Source organism: Apus apus, chromosome 6 (assembly GCF_020740795.1).
Source record: "Apus apus isolate bApuApu2 chromosome 6, bApuApu2.pri.cur, whole genome shotgun sequence".
NCBI lineage: Eukaryota > Metazoa > Chordata > Aves > Apodiformes > Apodidae > Apus > Apus apus.
The window spans coordinates 33,736,639-33,754,011 of record NC_067287.1 but is presented as its reverse complement, the minus strand read 5'-3'; positions in this window follow the sequence as shown (position 1 = coordinate 33,754,011).

Sequence of the window (17,373 nt, the reverse complement as noted above, 5' to 3'; positions counted from 1 at the left end):
AATTTTCAAAAATACTTCACATCTTTTTTCTCCCATTTCTCCCAGAACAAACCATTCCCCAGAGCACATGCAGATGTGTGAAGGGTTTCACCTAACTTAAAAAAGATACTTTGGGTGAGTTAAGTACTGACCAAAAAAACACAAACTATTCTAAATACCTCATTGTCTTTCTTATGTCAGAACTACTGGGTCATGAAGGCTGGAATAGCTCGTGTTTAAACAAGGCCTGTTTAAACCACAATGTACAGTCATGGGAAATACGAATAAGTAAGAAAAATATTTTTTGTAGTTTCCAAGTTATGTCTTTTCTCCAGGTCACCCATCATGAGCTCCTTTTATACAGGCTCTTTTTAATGTAAACCAATACAATTTTTTTCATTCATCTCCATAGCAGCATTTTGCAGCACTGCTATCATTACAGCTTGGACATCTACTCAAGTCTTGGGGTGAAATTCTGGGTTTTGAAGTCCATCAGCATTTTGACAAACAATTTAAGTGTTGTCAATATTTCATTTCTTACAGACATGACAATTCTCCTGGACTTGGAGGAGCCTCCATTTACTCAATTCATACTTCTAATCAAGTTTTTGCTTACTCCAAAGTCCTCCAGTTTTCAGCTAACAACAGAATTACTGCTCTTTTACTGCACACATCTTTCAGTAGACAAGACCTGTGAAGATACCTATAGAGAGGTCATCACCAGTAAGACTCAGAGGGAACTGAAACACATTACATTTATTAATATTTAGCTAAGTATATAGCAGGAAAGCAAAACTTAAGTCCTGAAAACCAGGGAACTGACTTTTTAATCTACTCTGTTGAAAATTTATTTTCTGAGAAGAACAAAAATATTCTGATTGAACCAAGAATTACACCATCTAACTGAATGCACCCCCATGTAACTGACACATTAATCTCTAGCCACAATGAAACCTTCACTAGAGAACGTCAGGATAGAAAATGACTATGTGTGCATTGAGAGGTGCTGCTTCGCTTTCTGTTTAGGTTTTCTGTTTCTTCACAGGCGTCAACTTCCAGAAGACTTGGAGGAGCCTGTCTGAGCCACTGACTCACTCTCCTGAGAATATCCTTTAAAATTCATCATACTATGTGGAGAGACAAGTTAATCAGATCTCGTAATTGTTGCAACACTTTGCTACTAGTTAAAAGAAAGCTTACTGGAGGAAAAAAAATCCATCAGTAAAAGTGGCTTCATCCTGGCTCAAACTAGGACACCTCCCAACAACGTGTGTTGAAGCAGATTACATTCATTAGAAATGAGACCTATAGCCTCCTGAAGCTATGAGATTAGTCATAGTCTATGAGACTATTAGTCATAGAGAGACTATGAGAATATTATAATGACTATGAGAATATCATTCATAGTCGATGAGACTACGACATCTCTTTCCCTGAGTAGTGTCTATTCTAAGCCTATTTGCTTACACTCCTTTACCCCAAGTCTTAAATCCACATGGTTATTATTGAGACCTGCCTGCACACAGATGCTTTCACACCCACTGCTCCACAGCAGGTTCTCCCCAGGGAATAAAAGGAAGTGCAAACCAGGAGTGTCACTGGACGTGCCAAAGCCCCAGTGTGCAAATGCTCAGCGCTGGGACAAGCCTTGCACCCACAGGAAAACATACAGGCACATTTCTGCAAATTTTCATGTCTCTAAGCCAAGAAGCCAAGTTGAAACCAACAAGCATTTCATAAGGAAGAAAAAAATAATTAATAAATTATTTCCATGCCTTTTCACATAACTGCTTTCTCAAGAATTGTTCTGCTGCAGAAACCTGCTACACAAGTTACCATTAAGTAACACTTTACATCCAAGTTACAAAACACCCAGGAATAGGAAAAGAAAAGAAAATTAAAAAAAGGGGGAAAAAAAAGCAAATAAAGAAAAGAAAAAAAGAAAACAAAAGAAAAAAATAAAGAAAAAAAAGGACAGAAGGAGAGGAAAGAAAGAAGAAGAGGAGAGAAAATGGTATTAAATCTTCAGCTACAATGACAAGAACGTGATAGTATAATTATTTTCACCACTCACAATACAGTTCTAATATACTTCTATAAAGTAAGGTCCATAAATTACCATTTAGACTAAGACAGACAAACCATGTTATCTTCTCTAACTTTATGCACAACTGTAACAAATGTGTGAATCATGCACTCATTCAGAATATGTGACTTGACAATTTTACTTGATCATAGCTACCAAAATCTCAGCTCTATTGCTACAATACCAGGCTTGAGCACTGAAAAATAAATAGAGAAAACAAGATAAGAATTTAATAGTACAATATTTTAATTATTTGAGTTACTTGGATAAGTACTACTCATCTTAACAGCACGATTTATAAATGCTCAGCAGGAATAGAGATTTTCATGATAAATGCTTCTATTAGAATTCAGTAAGGAATTCATTTTTAAGAAGGCAATGATCTTGTTAGTGAGAAAGGTGATTTCCCTTTCTTTTACATTATAAAACGGGCTACATTTCTGCAACTGGTTGACCTCTAGTTATTAGGTATCAAGAAGGATTATATTTCATACATTCTAAAGAGCTTGTATCTGCAGCATGGGTGACACACTATGACAAGGAATGAAGTTTATCATGTAACTGGGCAAGGAGGGCTCAGCTCACCGGAATGAGCCACCTTAGACATTTATTTAAGCTGGGAATAAATCAGTTTTTGCATGAAGTTAAAAAAACAATTACTACTTCTTTTTTTTTTCCACAAGTGTCCTGCACATTATATCATTTTAAATATATTTATTTCTCTAATTTAATACATTCAATAATTTTTAACTTAATAGATCTATAGATGGTAATATATTTACATACTATATCAAATTACAATATATTTATATTTTTAAAGCTCTAAAAATTTATGATCAATTAATTTTATTTATGGTCTAAACTGTTATGTCAGATGACACTAAGATATTAATTTTCAGTGATTATGAAAATCACAAGTAATTTGTAATATCTGCATTTATACAATTTTTATGTTTTCATGATAGAAAAATGCTTCAAGTGATTAAGATGAAAGGACAATTGATCCTACAGTGGATCTTACTGTTTTACAGTTAAACCCGGGAGTTACATGATATTTTCCTGCCTTTAAACATATATTTCATACCAGTTTTTCCACCCTACTGGGAAGTTACATGAGAATCTTTAAAGAAGAATTATTTAGTGATGCTGCCCACACAATCTTCACATTTTTTATGGATATTGTGTAAGTTCACCATCAAATTGTTTAGGCATTTAGTAACTAGTATTTACTGACTAAAGAATTAGCTCAGTGAGAGACTTAGACATTATGAAAATTACACTGATTTATAAATGCATGTTTGATATGTGAGTAATAATCTGAGCCTGTTTGTAGGGACCTGGGAGCTCACACTTTCAAAGCTCATTCCATACAATCTAAGTACAAATAGTGCACAGCGTCTTTATTTGCGACAGGAAACAACAAGAAGAATGAATGTTAAATGAACGCATGGTACCTGCTGAATCCTAACTGTCATGCTCCATTTGAAGGCAGTAGAACCTGCACAGATTAAAGCAGCCCAGGGTCTGGCCTGATAGGTCCAATAAAACACTTACAAAGAGCACTGAGAAAACGCTCACGGTTCCAACCAGAGTGCTGGTGGATCTAACAGGATATGTACCAACAGTCTAGCTAGTTCTCATTTCTTTTAATTTATTTATATATTTATAGAGAAATGTATCTTATTTTTGTCTCCTCTTTCTTCCAAAAATAACTATTTGCAAATTACCAGGGAAGGGGAGCTCCTGTTTACCACTGCCATATCCGATACCCTATGACATCTTCTGCTGAAGTGTTTTATGCCGTGTCCCAAATTGTCGTGAATGTATGCCAAGCTTTTCATCTCTGCTATGCTCTAGACACACCACGGGAATATGTGGCTGCACCCCTCGAGAAGACACACAGCACAGTATTTTGACATATTTAATAAGCTGTTGAGCAACACGAAAATACTGAAGTAATAGATGAGCTGCAAGGAGGAACACGTCAGAAAGGCAGGAGGGACCATCGGAGAAATGTAAGAACGGGATGACTCCTCACCTCTGTTTTGTAGCTGTGATGAATCAACAGAACCAGTATAAATCAGAGATAAGAAATTTAGTTCCACAAATTAAATCAGTTGTCTCAGGTTTGGCAGAGACTGGCCGTTGTACTATCAACAAGAACATCACACTGGAGAAAATGTCATTTTCTCCAACAGCACAAAGCAGTGTATCTATTGGACCAGATACGTGAAGTTGTATATTCACTAAAAAACCTGCATGACCCCAAGTATCTATTTTGTTTGTAAGTATTTGCTAATACATTCATTGAAGCTATTTTCCTCCAGAAGCTCAACTACTAGCATAATTTGTCTGATCCTGTTTTCCCCTCAGGGCACTAGCTTTGATAAATACTGCACTAAAATAGCAAATGATTTACGTGATACGCTCCAAACGCATGTATTGAGTAATATAAAGCATCATACATCAAACTGTAGCTGAATTTTGTTGTTTGTGGGTTTTCTTGATTATTATTTTTTTTAAATCAGGTTAATGCCTTTCAGCTGCCTTTAAAGACATAGATTATTTCATTTAAAGACTGCCTACTTTGATTTAGAGTACTGTGAAGGAGCTGCAGTTTGGCTGTTAAGGAATCACCCTGTTTCTTAGCAATTTGCATAAAAAAATTTATCCCAACACAAAAAGCACACAGCTAGAATACTTTTATCTTCTGCCAGCAAAAGAGCTATACAATTTTTTTTTTCTTGCAAGCAAGAGAAGCTGGATGAGAAAACTGACAAAATGAAAGAAGAAAATAATAACCACAGTGAAATATTCAATCTCTGCTCTGATGACTTCAATGCAGTCCAGATTGACTTCAGTAGGGTCAGAGTTTCACAGTCACCTGGTGAGGCCAAACTCTAAGTGCTTGGTATTAGGAGTCATCAGAGTCAGGGAGCTGAATTCCTTGGGAATGAAAGTTAGTCACTTGCCTTCCTCCTCTGTTTACATCTAACAAGCATCCTCTCTTGTTTCTTTGGAGTATTTTAATCCAAGGCCATCTTTAGCCTCTGTCTTTTCATCTGACACAAAGCTGTAACTTTCTGTGTGAAGTTTCCACCTCTTCCAGACCTCTGCCAGCCAGCATTGCCTGGCTTGTAAATCAATTATATACTCTTACTTCCAAATCAACTTCTCTCTTCCTTGCTTGGCTTAGGTTATTGTAACCTTCCACCTGCACAAAATCTCCACCACTGCACCACTACCACCCACCTGCTGAATTCATCCTGCCATTCTCTATCCCTACTATTTGAATTTAATAATGTGAAACATTTTATAAGTCCTGTTTGAATCATGTAAATGGTTTTAAATTGCCTAGCTAAATCACAGCAGAGATTGGATAAACAGAGCTTTAAAGATGGAGTAAAAGCTGAAAGAGAAGTAACTCTCTCTGAGATGAAGCAGGCATATGACAGTCCTAACTAAAGACAAGAAAATCTGGAGGTAAGTGTGAAAATATTGACATAATCAGTTAAGCGTGGAGTAAGAATTAAAAGCCAACAAGGCACTAGTTCATGTCAGAATAGGGAAAAAATTACTAGTTTAATGTATCAATATTATGCAAGGCACCCTTTATATAACAGAAACATCTAGGAAAATATTAACCAGTATTTTGCAGAAAGGTATTGACTTTCAGGACCAGAAAACAGGAGAAATATTGAAATACCCAAGATACTTTGTAAGGAATTTCTAATTGGAGATGTATTTGGAAGGAGAAGAGTCAGTTCAAATTAGGTCCAGAAACGACTGCAAAATATATCTTTCAATTTATAAAGTATTTTCTGCTTTTCATCTGAGTTTCCTGTCAACAATAATTTACGAGGAACTTCTCAAGCAGTGTGTATTGCTCAACAGGGGAAGAAAATCCTAATTTTGAAAACACACACTTTATCCATAAACAAACCAAATAAAGTCATTCGGACTAATTGCAGGCCCCAAAATATGTATGCATATGTATTCAGAAGTACAGGATAACTGATCAGATATTTACAGCTGTCCATGCACTCTAATATATGCACCAGCCTGAGTAAGATAGGAAGCACCTATCTAAAGCAAATACACTCTCACTTCCTGAGACAGCAAGTGTGTGGGAAATGTAGCACAATCTCCCTCATGTCAGACTTGTTCCTAGATTCTCAACACAAAAGTCTGGATTTTGTGCCTAACACTGCATTTATCCAAGACAGATAAAGTCTTGTTGTTGTTATCCAGACAGAAGCAGCTGGATGCTGTGATCTCCTCCTCTCTATCCTACTTTCTCTGTAATTTCAAGATACGGAAAAAAGAAACATGAAATCATCACAGTAGTCGCAAAAAGTGTTCTAAAAATTCTTACTGAAAGACTGCTTCACATAATAGATACAGCTTCAATGTCTTTAGATAATAAGAAAACTCCAGCATTTTTCAAAACAATTTTGCAGTCTCCCCATCTCTACTTTTAGCTCAATGCTTCTACCACAGTAATGACATGTTTGGGTGCACACTGATAACAGCTGGATGACAAGGTAAGGACGAATAACAGCTCATCAAAAGGGAAAGGAGATCTATGAGTCACCTGCAGTGTTGTACAGTGAATACAAGCAGATGGTTATAAAAAAATGTACTGAATATGCAATAATAACGATAGTTATAGCTTGAGAACATTTTCAGTACGTCGATTAAATGCACCAATTAAAAATGTACAGTAAGAGATAACAATCAATAGAAAAATACATAATGTAACACAACAGAATGGATTACATATTTATAGAGAGGAGTCATTACCAAATTTCTTTGACCTCAAGCTGCCCCACAGCTGCATGCACCACGTACTGCTTATTCCTGAGAGCACATGTTGCTTGTCATCTTCACTGATTAATGGAAATTACAGTGACAAATGCTGACTCCAGTCCTTACCTAAAGGTGACAGATGGTCAATATATTTGCATTTCCTCACAAACACAGATGAGGAGTATGATATTCCACTTCTGCAAGAATAAATCATCTTGGCTATAAGGATAAGAACCATCCATCACTCTTACTGATTTTCCCTTTCTACTGCCTGCTATTTCAATCTGGAACCAGGATACCGGACATGGAGCACTGCCTGGGTTCCAGCAACAACAAGAACACATCTCTGGTTATTACCGTAGTCCCATGTGGCACATAGTCCTCCTACAAGGCCTAACAATGAGTGGCTAGATTTCACATTGCTCTTTTAAGATTCAAGTGAATTAGAAAGTTTGAAACAAGCAGCTCGTAGAAGATACGAAGCAAAGTGAAGACAGCAGAAATGAGCCGTACTATAGCTCTCATCTTGTAGTCCCTTACCCAATTCCTAGCTCACCTTTGCCCCAAAATTGACACTAAAGCTGAAACAACAACATAGACCTTTCTAGTACTGCTGCAAACAGCAACCTGAACCATAAAACTTGCACCAAAACCTCACTCAATAACTAACAGAACTAATGTATCCTCTGCTTCTAACAACGGGGCAAAAATTGAACTTGAATGACTAGTGAAGATTAGACCTCTATGCTCCAAAAAACCTTGAAACAATCGTTCTTAAAAGCATCAGAAAGTAAGACAGGATCTGTGATTTCAAAGCTGGATGAGTGTTATGTGTAGCTCATCATTAGCACTGCTAGCAAGATCCCTTTAAGTGTGAGAAGCATTCACTGTGCCATTCCTCAGCCATAGCACATACAGTTCCCACTAAGCCATATGGAAGAGACAATGGAGCTTGAAGATCTCTAAGCCTGAAATGGATTATGAGGATTGGTGATTATATGCACTGCACTTATTTTTTTTTTTTTAAAATATGTATTCCTACTTTTTAAAAAGACTTTCCATCCAATAAATGTTGTCACTGAGACAAAAATGAAAATTTTAAAAAAATAATATATTTTTATCCAACCTTTAATGCACAAAGTTGCATTAAAAATATGAGAAGATATGCAAGAAAACCAAATGGAAATAGACACATCTGGATACACCAAGAATTCCTCCCCTTGCTTAATCCTGAACATTGTAATTAAACACCATTACAGTGATTCAAGACTGAAACCCATACTTTCAAGCCATTCTTCCCTCTGAATTGACAACAAAATTTTCAGTCTCTCCAGATTGTAGATGAAAGATAGAAAAATCAAGCACAGAACATCAGGGCACATCTTACCTTGACAGTAACAAAAGCTGTCTCTGTGTCCCAGCAGCACCTGCAGTTGTTGACACTCACTTGGCCATTTTTTTCTGCATAGCCCAGGGCATAGGAGTATCCAGTTTATCTTTGGAAAAGTGAAATTCACCAGTCCATTTCCCACCTGTAAACAAAAAGACCAGGCTTTGTGTCCTTTCATCTTCTTCAATTTCACAGGAATATATTAAGAATTCTTCCACATAACACTTCACTAAAAATACATCAAAAAAACCAGATGCAGTCCATTACAATGGGGAGCAAAAACATTTACTTCCTTGTTTTCTGTTCCTTCAGTGACACTTGTAACTTCACTGAAGGTTGCCAGAAGAAGCCATATAATCAGACAGAACTTTAAATATCTGCAAATTTAAAGTGCAGGAAAAGCAACAAGATACTTAAATTTACTTTCCTGATGTATGAACTTTTCAGCCATCAGCACGTAGCACAGGACTGGATAAAATCAGAAGGTGCAGATTCAATTGATTTTGAAAACCACATTTCACTGCTTTCTAGAAGAAAACCATTTTTATTTGGCCATCATAAGAAAAGCATAATCAAAATGTCTGTCCCCAACATGCTGTAAAGGGTCTGTAATTTTTTGGTTTTCAATTTAAAATGTTCTTAATCAATCAATCTGAAATAGTGTCCTGGAACTGATGTGCTAGCACAGATGTGCAATGGGAATATGAAGAAGAGATTTATGAAGGAGTTCATTCAAGTCACTGCAGGTCTAACATGAAATGTTGCCCAACCATTCTGGTGGCTCCCAGTGCACCTCTGAGTACTATTTAGAGACTGAACAATAGTTTTAAGTGTTACAACATATGGCTCTGTCTTTTAACACGAGTTTTTAATCGTTAACTTCACTTGGGAAAAGAGAATGTCTGAAACCGCATCAATTTCACTGTGTGGCAGTAACCAGCTGGAATGTTTGAAGGGTGACTGAACATGCATAGAGAATCCCCAGAACCATAACATGACATATGATCCATGTGGGAATCTTACAGTTTCATACAGTCTCCCTCTAACATTTAAAATGTTCACAAGCTTGAATGTGTTGTCAAAACTACGTAAAAAACACTAGAAAGTTGTTAATTTGGTGTGAGACCTCTGGGCTATTGTTATGACTGAAGCAACCACATATACTACTTTATTTCTTAATACTTTTTTGAGAGATGAATTACCTTGAAAAATCTATAATGAAATAATTAAATATTTCTTCTCTATGCAATATGTACATTTACAGGCCCTTACTTCCAAAGAATGCATTAGAAATAGCAATATTTCTCCAATAATTTATCTTCATTTTTGTCAGCCAGAAAGAAGTAGATCAGCTCAGGCTTAAATGGCAACAATTACTTCCCCAAGACTACTGCTCCTTACATTTTTTTATACAAGTTGCAGAAATTTCTGTTCAGCTGTTTGCTGGTTCTATGCAAATATTCTGAACATGAAGTGGTGTATGGGTCTTTGCCCGCACATTTCTGTGACCAGATGAAACAAAACATAGCTATTATTTTTTCCTAAGTAATGCTATACCTCTCATCTAATTCTAGGTTATAAAGAGATGGCATGATGTGAAACTTCTAAACTGCCAGTGACACTGAAGAACTCCATGGTAATAAAGCTGCTCTTACTGGATGAACAACTACATTCAAAACTACATTTTTCAATAGAGTGAAGAGGAGGAAACTGAAGATCTTGAATTAGAAGTCATACTAAGAAAGAAAACCAAAACCTTTTTTTTTCCTCAGCTGCCTATACAGGTTTCTCAAGTCTGGAATGCAATTGTATTTAGGAATGCTGCAGAGTCTACTTTGCAACAGAAGAAGAAGGGAAAGAGCTCCTCTTGCTTCCTTTCTGCATGTGACCACGAAAGGTAACAGAGCTTCAGCTTGCTTTTCAGCTGCAGTTCCCACACACGCAGTGATTCTGATGTGAATCTGAGTAGATCCACCAATTTTTTCCTCTTCTGGCAAGTAACTAATGAACTGCTTTTCTGCATGTCACTGAAACATCCCTTAATTATGTTCATTCACAACTTGTATAACTGACAGGAGTTATTAACATGAATGCACTTGTAGAAACTGCATATGCTGATTAGTTATTCGAGACTTGAAGATGTGCTGGACTCTCCCTTATGATAAAAGAAGATACAGAGTGTGCCAGTGCTTTATGTATCTTCAGAGAGCTCTGTACTAATATAAGGCTTGAACAAATATAGACTGATATAGTTTGGTGGTAGAAGTGTAGGATTTCAAGGAAGATTGTATGGCTGCTCGCAGCTTACTGCCCATGCTTTCTCTGGAACCATTTGGATTTGCTTACTTCTTCATACTGGCAACTGGATCATACATCTCCTCAGACAAAAGAGAAAGTAAAAACTAATTTCAGAAGAAATAGCACTGAATACCAAAGACAATAAAGATTTCTAAAGCTAAAACCCATCTTAAAGCCTTTTTCCCAAGAACCTTGCTATCTTACCTATATTTATATGTACAAATGGGCTTAATATATTTCTGCCTGCTAACTTTTGATCTGTCATGTCATACTTTAAAAAGAGCTGAGTAATTTGCTTAAACACTCTTGCCAGAATCCTGTGGATTGTAATTTTGTCTTTATGGAGTTTTAGAATAAATGTACCTTCTTCCACCAGACACTCTCCTGACTTTGTCTATCCCCAAATTCTCATGATACACCTCCACCATGATGGGTTACAGACAGATGAGTCCAAAGTGACTGTCCTACTGAGTCATTCCTACCTCAGTTACACAGAAAAGCAGTTATCATTCTGCTATAAAACTGTGTCCTTGCAAACCAGAATGATTATTCTGTAGTCTGATATTTCAGGGATATGTTTTAAGTTCTTTTCCACGCCCCCCTTGCTCAGTAACCTATAAAAGCAAAGGCTTCAGCTTTAGAAAGTTTTCTTTTAACTAAAAGTTGAATGTTAGAAGAATTATAAAGCACATGAAGGTATTCACAGAAATCAAGAAAAAGTGCAGCTTTAACAGCGAGGAGCAATAACTTATTCAATATCTAGACATAGAATCCTAATCACTTGAATCCTGGAGGTATTTCTAGGTGTGCAAAGTTTGCAGGTAGGACTCAAAATCTCCTTGAAACAGTATTAGAAAGACCTTGACAGTCAAAAGTTATACAGCCCATATTGCAACCAAATGCACCACAGGTGCAGCTCTGTACTGGAGCTTCCCATGGTGCGTTCAATCAATTTACCCCTTGAAGTATTTGTTGTACATTCCTGATGACATCCACAAATACCAGCACAGTAGCTATTTGCTCCAGATTAGGAATAGTAGAATAAGTGGCATGGAGGTGACAGAGGAAGAAGGAAGGCACGTGGCAGATTGAGGTGCTGCAACATTTTAATCAGTGGAAATTCACTCTAATGCAAGTCAGATATCCTACAGGCCTACAAAACTCGAGGTAAGGACCATAAACCCCTGCAGACTTGGGAAACTTGGCAGATTAAACAGTGTGAAGGGTTTTGTGTAGTTGCATGAGCATTTTTAACTGGCTTCAATCACACACAGATTCCTTTGCCACTGTCTAAGTTCAAACACTGAAACCAGGTGACTGCCTTTATAAACAATTAGTCCCAACAAAAATTTCTTTAGTAATAATTCAGACAGCTTATTTTAACATATAGTACAGAATATAGTACCAAACTCTTTTCTCCTTGAAAATACTGATCTTTTTTATGAAAGATGATGTCATTTAGTGTGGGTGTTCAAGAAGGATAAATAACCTTCTCTCTTGATCTAAAGAGGTACTCATCAAGATTCTTTTATACAGTGAAGTACAAGTTCTCTCTCAGAACAGATCCAATAGCAAATAAATCATTGTCGTTTTCTCAAACTTTCCATCACTTGAAAAACACACTTCTATACAAAAACCTTTATATTCTCAAAGTTTGAATGTTCTGTTTCCTTAAAAACAATGTGATTTTTTTAATACACAGTAAATTTATTAAGGGGATTGTATGTATTTTCAGATGAAATTTAAACAAACAATTTAAAGGCTCTCAAGGAAGTAATGAGCAGTAGTGAATTTTAGGGGCTGAAGGAGTATATTTATTTTTCTATGACATGTTCAAATAAGAAATATGGCTATGAATAATCAAGTAGGAACTCCAGGATAAAATCATAAGAATATCTGGCACACGGAATCACAGCTCTGCTAATAAGTATTTTGATAAGGCAGGCAAAGTAGAGCTGAAACTGAATAATTAACGAAACACTATATTTAAGCAATGCGAGAAAACACTGGTATGTTTAAAAAGATGATTATGCAGGTGTTTCATGGTGGGATATATAACCTTTTGTTATTGTTGTTTTACGGAAGTATGAGACACATTACCTCAAGGAAGCCTACCACAGAGAATCTATCGGAGGTAAAAAACAAAAACTGAAAAAAAACCAGAATTATTCCTTAGCAGTGTTGTCTGTAATTGTAAATTCAGCAGAAGTGTCAAATAACTGTAGTTAGATCCATGCTTCTCATAGAGAATGTGAAAAATGCAAGGGGTGCAAAACCCCAAGTTTAGGGAAAAGTACTAGTTTATGGAAAAGTACTAGTTTGAGAATGTAACAACATAATGCACCAAATGATAATTGTGGAAATAATGAAAAACATCACTAGCAACGTTCAGAAAAGAATCTCACGTTCCATTTGTGTTAGAGTGAGGGAGTAAAGACCAAAAAAAGCTATTTCAGAAGAAATCAAACAGCTGAAAGAAAAATCTGCATTTAGCACATACGATAGAGAACCTATCAAGAATACATATTCTACATTTGCAATGGAAAAATAAAGGATAGAAAAAGCAAAAAGTTAGTGACAGCCAAAGGAGCTAAAAAGATTCTTATTTTAAGTGTCAAGAGAAAAGCAGAATTGGAAAACTAATAAGTTGTTGTTAAGGGCCAAACACACTGATATGAGAGGTATTGCGTATGGACCAGAAAAGATGGCACTGTCAGATTAATGTCCTCAGAAAATAAATGTGCAAATGAGGAAATCAGAGATGGGTGAAGTTCTTCTGCTGTATGGAATCTGTTTTCATATATAAGTAAGCAGAAAAATAAATTGATGCATTAGGCAGTGGAGAAGTTATTATCTAAACCAACAATGACAGCAGCAAAACCTTCGGTACTTCATGTGTTTGTTACAGCAGTTGCTAACTTAAAAAAGTTGAACAGGATATTATACAGGACTTAGGTGACAGGAAAAAAAAAAAGCACATGAAGTAATAATTCCACCATCTACTCTATACAAAACAAAAGCCAACAGAAGTTGGAGAGGTTTTGGAGAATCAAGAACAGCAAATGGATTAACTAAAACCAGCCTGAATTTCATCTTACTTACTAAGTAGCCTTTTTTATCTAGAGATATAAAAACATGTAGAGATATAAAAAATATCTAGAGAATCAAACATGTAGAGTGAAGTGAAGCTAAAGAGGCCACAATAGTTTCTTCATGTTTCTACAGCAAGCCCTTCCATGTACATTTCACCTTCCCTTTTTAATAGAAATACAAAAATTGAATAGAATGGAAAAATCATTCTTTGTAGTACCTTCAGGTAACTTTCAAAGACTTTAGAAGTGGTCTCAAACCGATTTTAATTCTGAAGCAAATAACTGGGCTCTTCCATGAAATCTGTTATTTAGTTCTACTTCAGTCTTACAATTTTAGAAGAGAGCACAAACAAGTCAGTAAAAATTATCTACAATATACTAAGTTAAAAAGTGTTTCAAACAACAATGAAAAGACAAAAATGCAAATGAATCTCTGAAAAACAATTAATGGATTATTAACCTTTGTACCCTGGTCCAAATCTCATTTAAATCCACAGGACTATTTCTGCTTTTCTCAGTAGACTTCATATAGATTCCAAAAAAATGATTTGCTAAGCTATAGGCAAAGGAAAAAAGCAATAGGAAATAAATATTCCATGGGAGGAAAGGATACAGAAGAAAATAGTAATGCTGTTATGTTTAACAATAGTAACGGAGTTAATCTGCTTGACAAGAACCACAGATGGTAAAAAATATTCATAGATACAATATGACTTTTATTTACAGAAACAGAATTCATGAAAATTGTGTTTCTGGTACAAGTACCTTAGCTTTTAAATTTTTAGTTCATTCCTTTACTTAAAGAAAGGAGAATTTCTTTCATCTTCACTTGAAAGCAATATTGGATTCTTATACTGACAATTGAAGAAATATTTAGATGAGGCAGTACAGGTCTAAACCTTTGGGCCTCGTCAGAAACCCACTGAAATCTCAGTCTCTCTCAGACTTCAGCATGCTTCCAGTGACTTCTTAATAAGATTGTAGGAAATCTGCTCCTCAGTAGACCAGGGCACCATTTCAAGTTTCCATTGGAAGGAGTGTGCAATTGGCTTCCTGGAACAGTTCCTCAAGGTGGAAGGAACTGTGAAGGCTGTATGTGATTTCAGGGTCTGCTCAAGAAAGGGGAAAAAAACACCCAAAAGTAAAATTTGGGATGTTTTCTTCCCCAGTATAACAACACATTATCTTTTTATTTCTGTAATCTACCACTCCAAAACGTTTTGCTAAGCTACTGTAAACAGTGCAACATTCAGTGTTTAGTTTTCCTACACAGAGAATTAGGTAGAAGGAACTGTGCTGCTGGATCCTGACGTAAAAGAGAACTCAGAGAAACCCTGCTGATAGGGCCACATGACTATGCTCAGTGCATACTACAGCAATTACCTTGTAAAAGACCAAGGGGAGGGGAAAGAATAAATATCAGCTTCTTGGTATCTAAATTTTATTATTATTTTTTCTTTTTTTCCAGTCACTTATTGTTGACTATTTACAGCTTGAGCCTGTTTGGAGTTTCAGCAGAAGTCATGTTTATTTCTAGCAAGCTAATGAGTATAGCTCCCATTAAACAGGTGTTTAATGTCAATATTAATTCTGTAGAACAAATAAATTTTGTAGGAAAAACATACATAGAGAAAGATGCTTAATATCCCATTGTTTTTTCATTTTCCTTTCTCTCTGTGCTACCAGAGGATGTAACTAATGGGAGAGCGTGGCCGAGTAATTGCCATCAGTTCAGAGTGTTTTAGGAAGCTACTGCCCTTGTCAGCTGATTGTGTGCAGACCTGTCATAAATTGCAATACAAAAGGAAATGATTCAGCAGATGTTTCTTCCAAGGATGGACATGTTAAGTCCGTCCTCTGTAGGCACAGGCTAAAGATTAAAAATATTTCCTGTTTCCCAGTCTTTAAGAGCAATGGGTTGTGTATGAAGACAGAAACATTTCATTAAAATACAGGCTAAAATTTTATTAATACTAAAACTTTGATAATATAATAATTATTTATTCTCATGAAAGTTGTGGCAGTCACAAAGTCCCAACCGCTTAACTAAGCCCCCCAGAACCAGTGCTGTTTCTGCCAAGAATGTCAGCACCTCTGACCTTCCAACCCCGCTGCTGGCACTAGAAGAATCTAAAACTTGCCTGCTAAGCAATGACTTTCCTTTAGAGAGACTGAAAAGTTTCCTTAGCTTTTTTCCTCTCCAGAAGCATCTACTGCAGCTCAATAATACGGTAAGACACTCCAGCAAACACACTCAGAATTACCTGGTTGTCATGTATTGGGTGAGTCGCCCTCCTCTCAACAGTCCTACTAAGCAAGCCATGCTACCACCACAAAACTCTTCCTTCATTACATACTCCATTTGATATGAGAAATTAAACACAGATCTGAAATTAAGTATCTGATCTGAGGAACGAAACATTGGGTTACACACTGGACTGGCTCTTTACAAAATGCTGCAGAAGAATGTCCCAGTTCAGAGAAGTAAAGTGTTGAGAGATCCATAAACATAGAAAAGAGGAGTATTACATGTATTGAAGAGCACTTGTTCAGCAAGTAACTGGTTGTCTTTGCTCCTCATGTTGCTGGAGGAAAAATAAGCACGAGAAGGTCTTGCTGCAAGAATTCCAGACCGCCACCCAAACCTGGCTCAGATCTGCTGCAGGATCTATAGCAAACCTCTCCTCTTTCCTACACTTATTTTTGAGTAAAACTCAAGACCTGTTGATGGTGATACATTTTATATAAAAGATGACACTTCTCCAAAGCACATCTGATAACCCTAAAATCATGCTAGTCTCTCACTGCTGAGGAAAGCAGCTTTTGAACGGCAGACTTGAAGATCTTTATGATGGTCAATGTCCTGTGCAGGCAGGGATTAAACTTGAAATTGTCTTAATATTTGAGCTGACGTAACATTAAATTCTGATTCGTTCTGAGGTATTAAATATGTATGAATATAACAACAAAGAAGTCAAGGTCAAGTAACACATGCAGATTGTTGAGTCTCTCACCTCATTTAACATTATTTTATGTAACTTAATGACATCCAAAGAATTTTTTATTTACCCCAGAGAATCCTGTACCCCATAGCAGCTGCACTGCAGCCACTCTACATCTGATGAACAAGATGCATAGTTTGGTGAGAGGTTTTAATTGTAACTTTTCTCCTGCTCCAAAAGCTACTTCCAAAGGTTCCTGTTCATAGACAAGGCTGCACTTACCAACATTGCTGTATTTGGCTTGTATTTGTGTTTATACAAGCCTACCTATCGTTTTGTTTCTAGGATAAGTCTTGAAGTGAGCTCAATGCAGTAACATCCTTCAATGCTGTGTGTTCTCAAGTGCTTTAATGCAATTACACAGTATAGCAGGTCACTTCAAAAGATGCAATAGGATTTTTTGCTTACATATTAAAAAATATTTGTACAATTTTTATTTTTTTTCCATGGAAAAATAATTGTGAACATATTCAGTTCTACAAAAATTAACATTTATTAGAGATGCACTTTTTAGTTTGGTGTTTTTTTGTTTGTTTGTTGTTTTTGTTTGTTTTGGTTGGCTTGCTAAGAAGGAAGTTTGAAAGGAGTTCAGTACTGGTTAGGAAGTTTCAAGCACTGAAAACTCCACATTTTCAAGCAAAAAAAATGGAAAAGACTGTTTACTTGCTGTGTATTAGCTGTCTCTTCCCTTGTTAGCAATTTCAACTTTGATATACC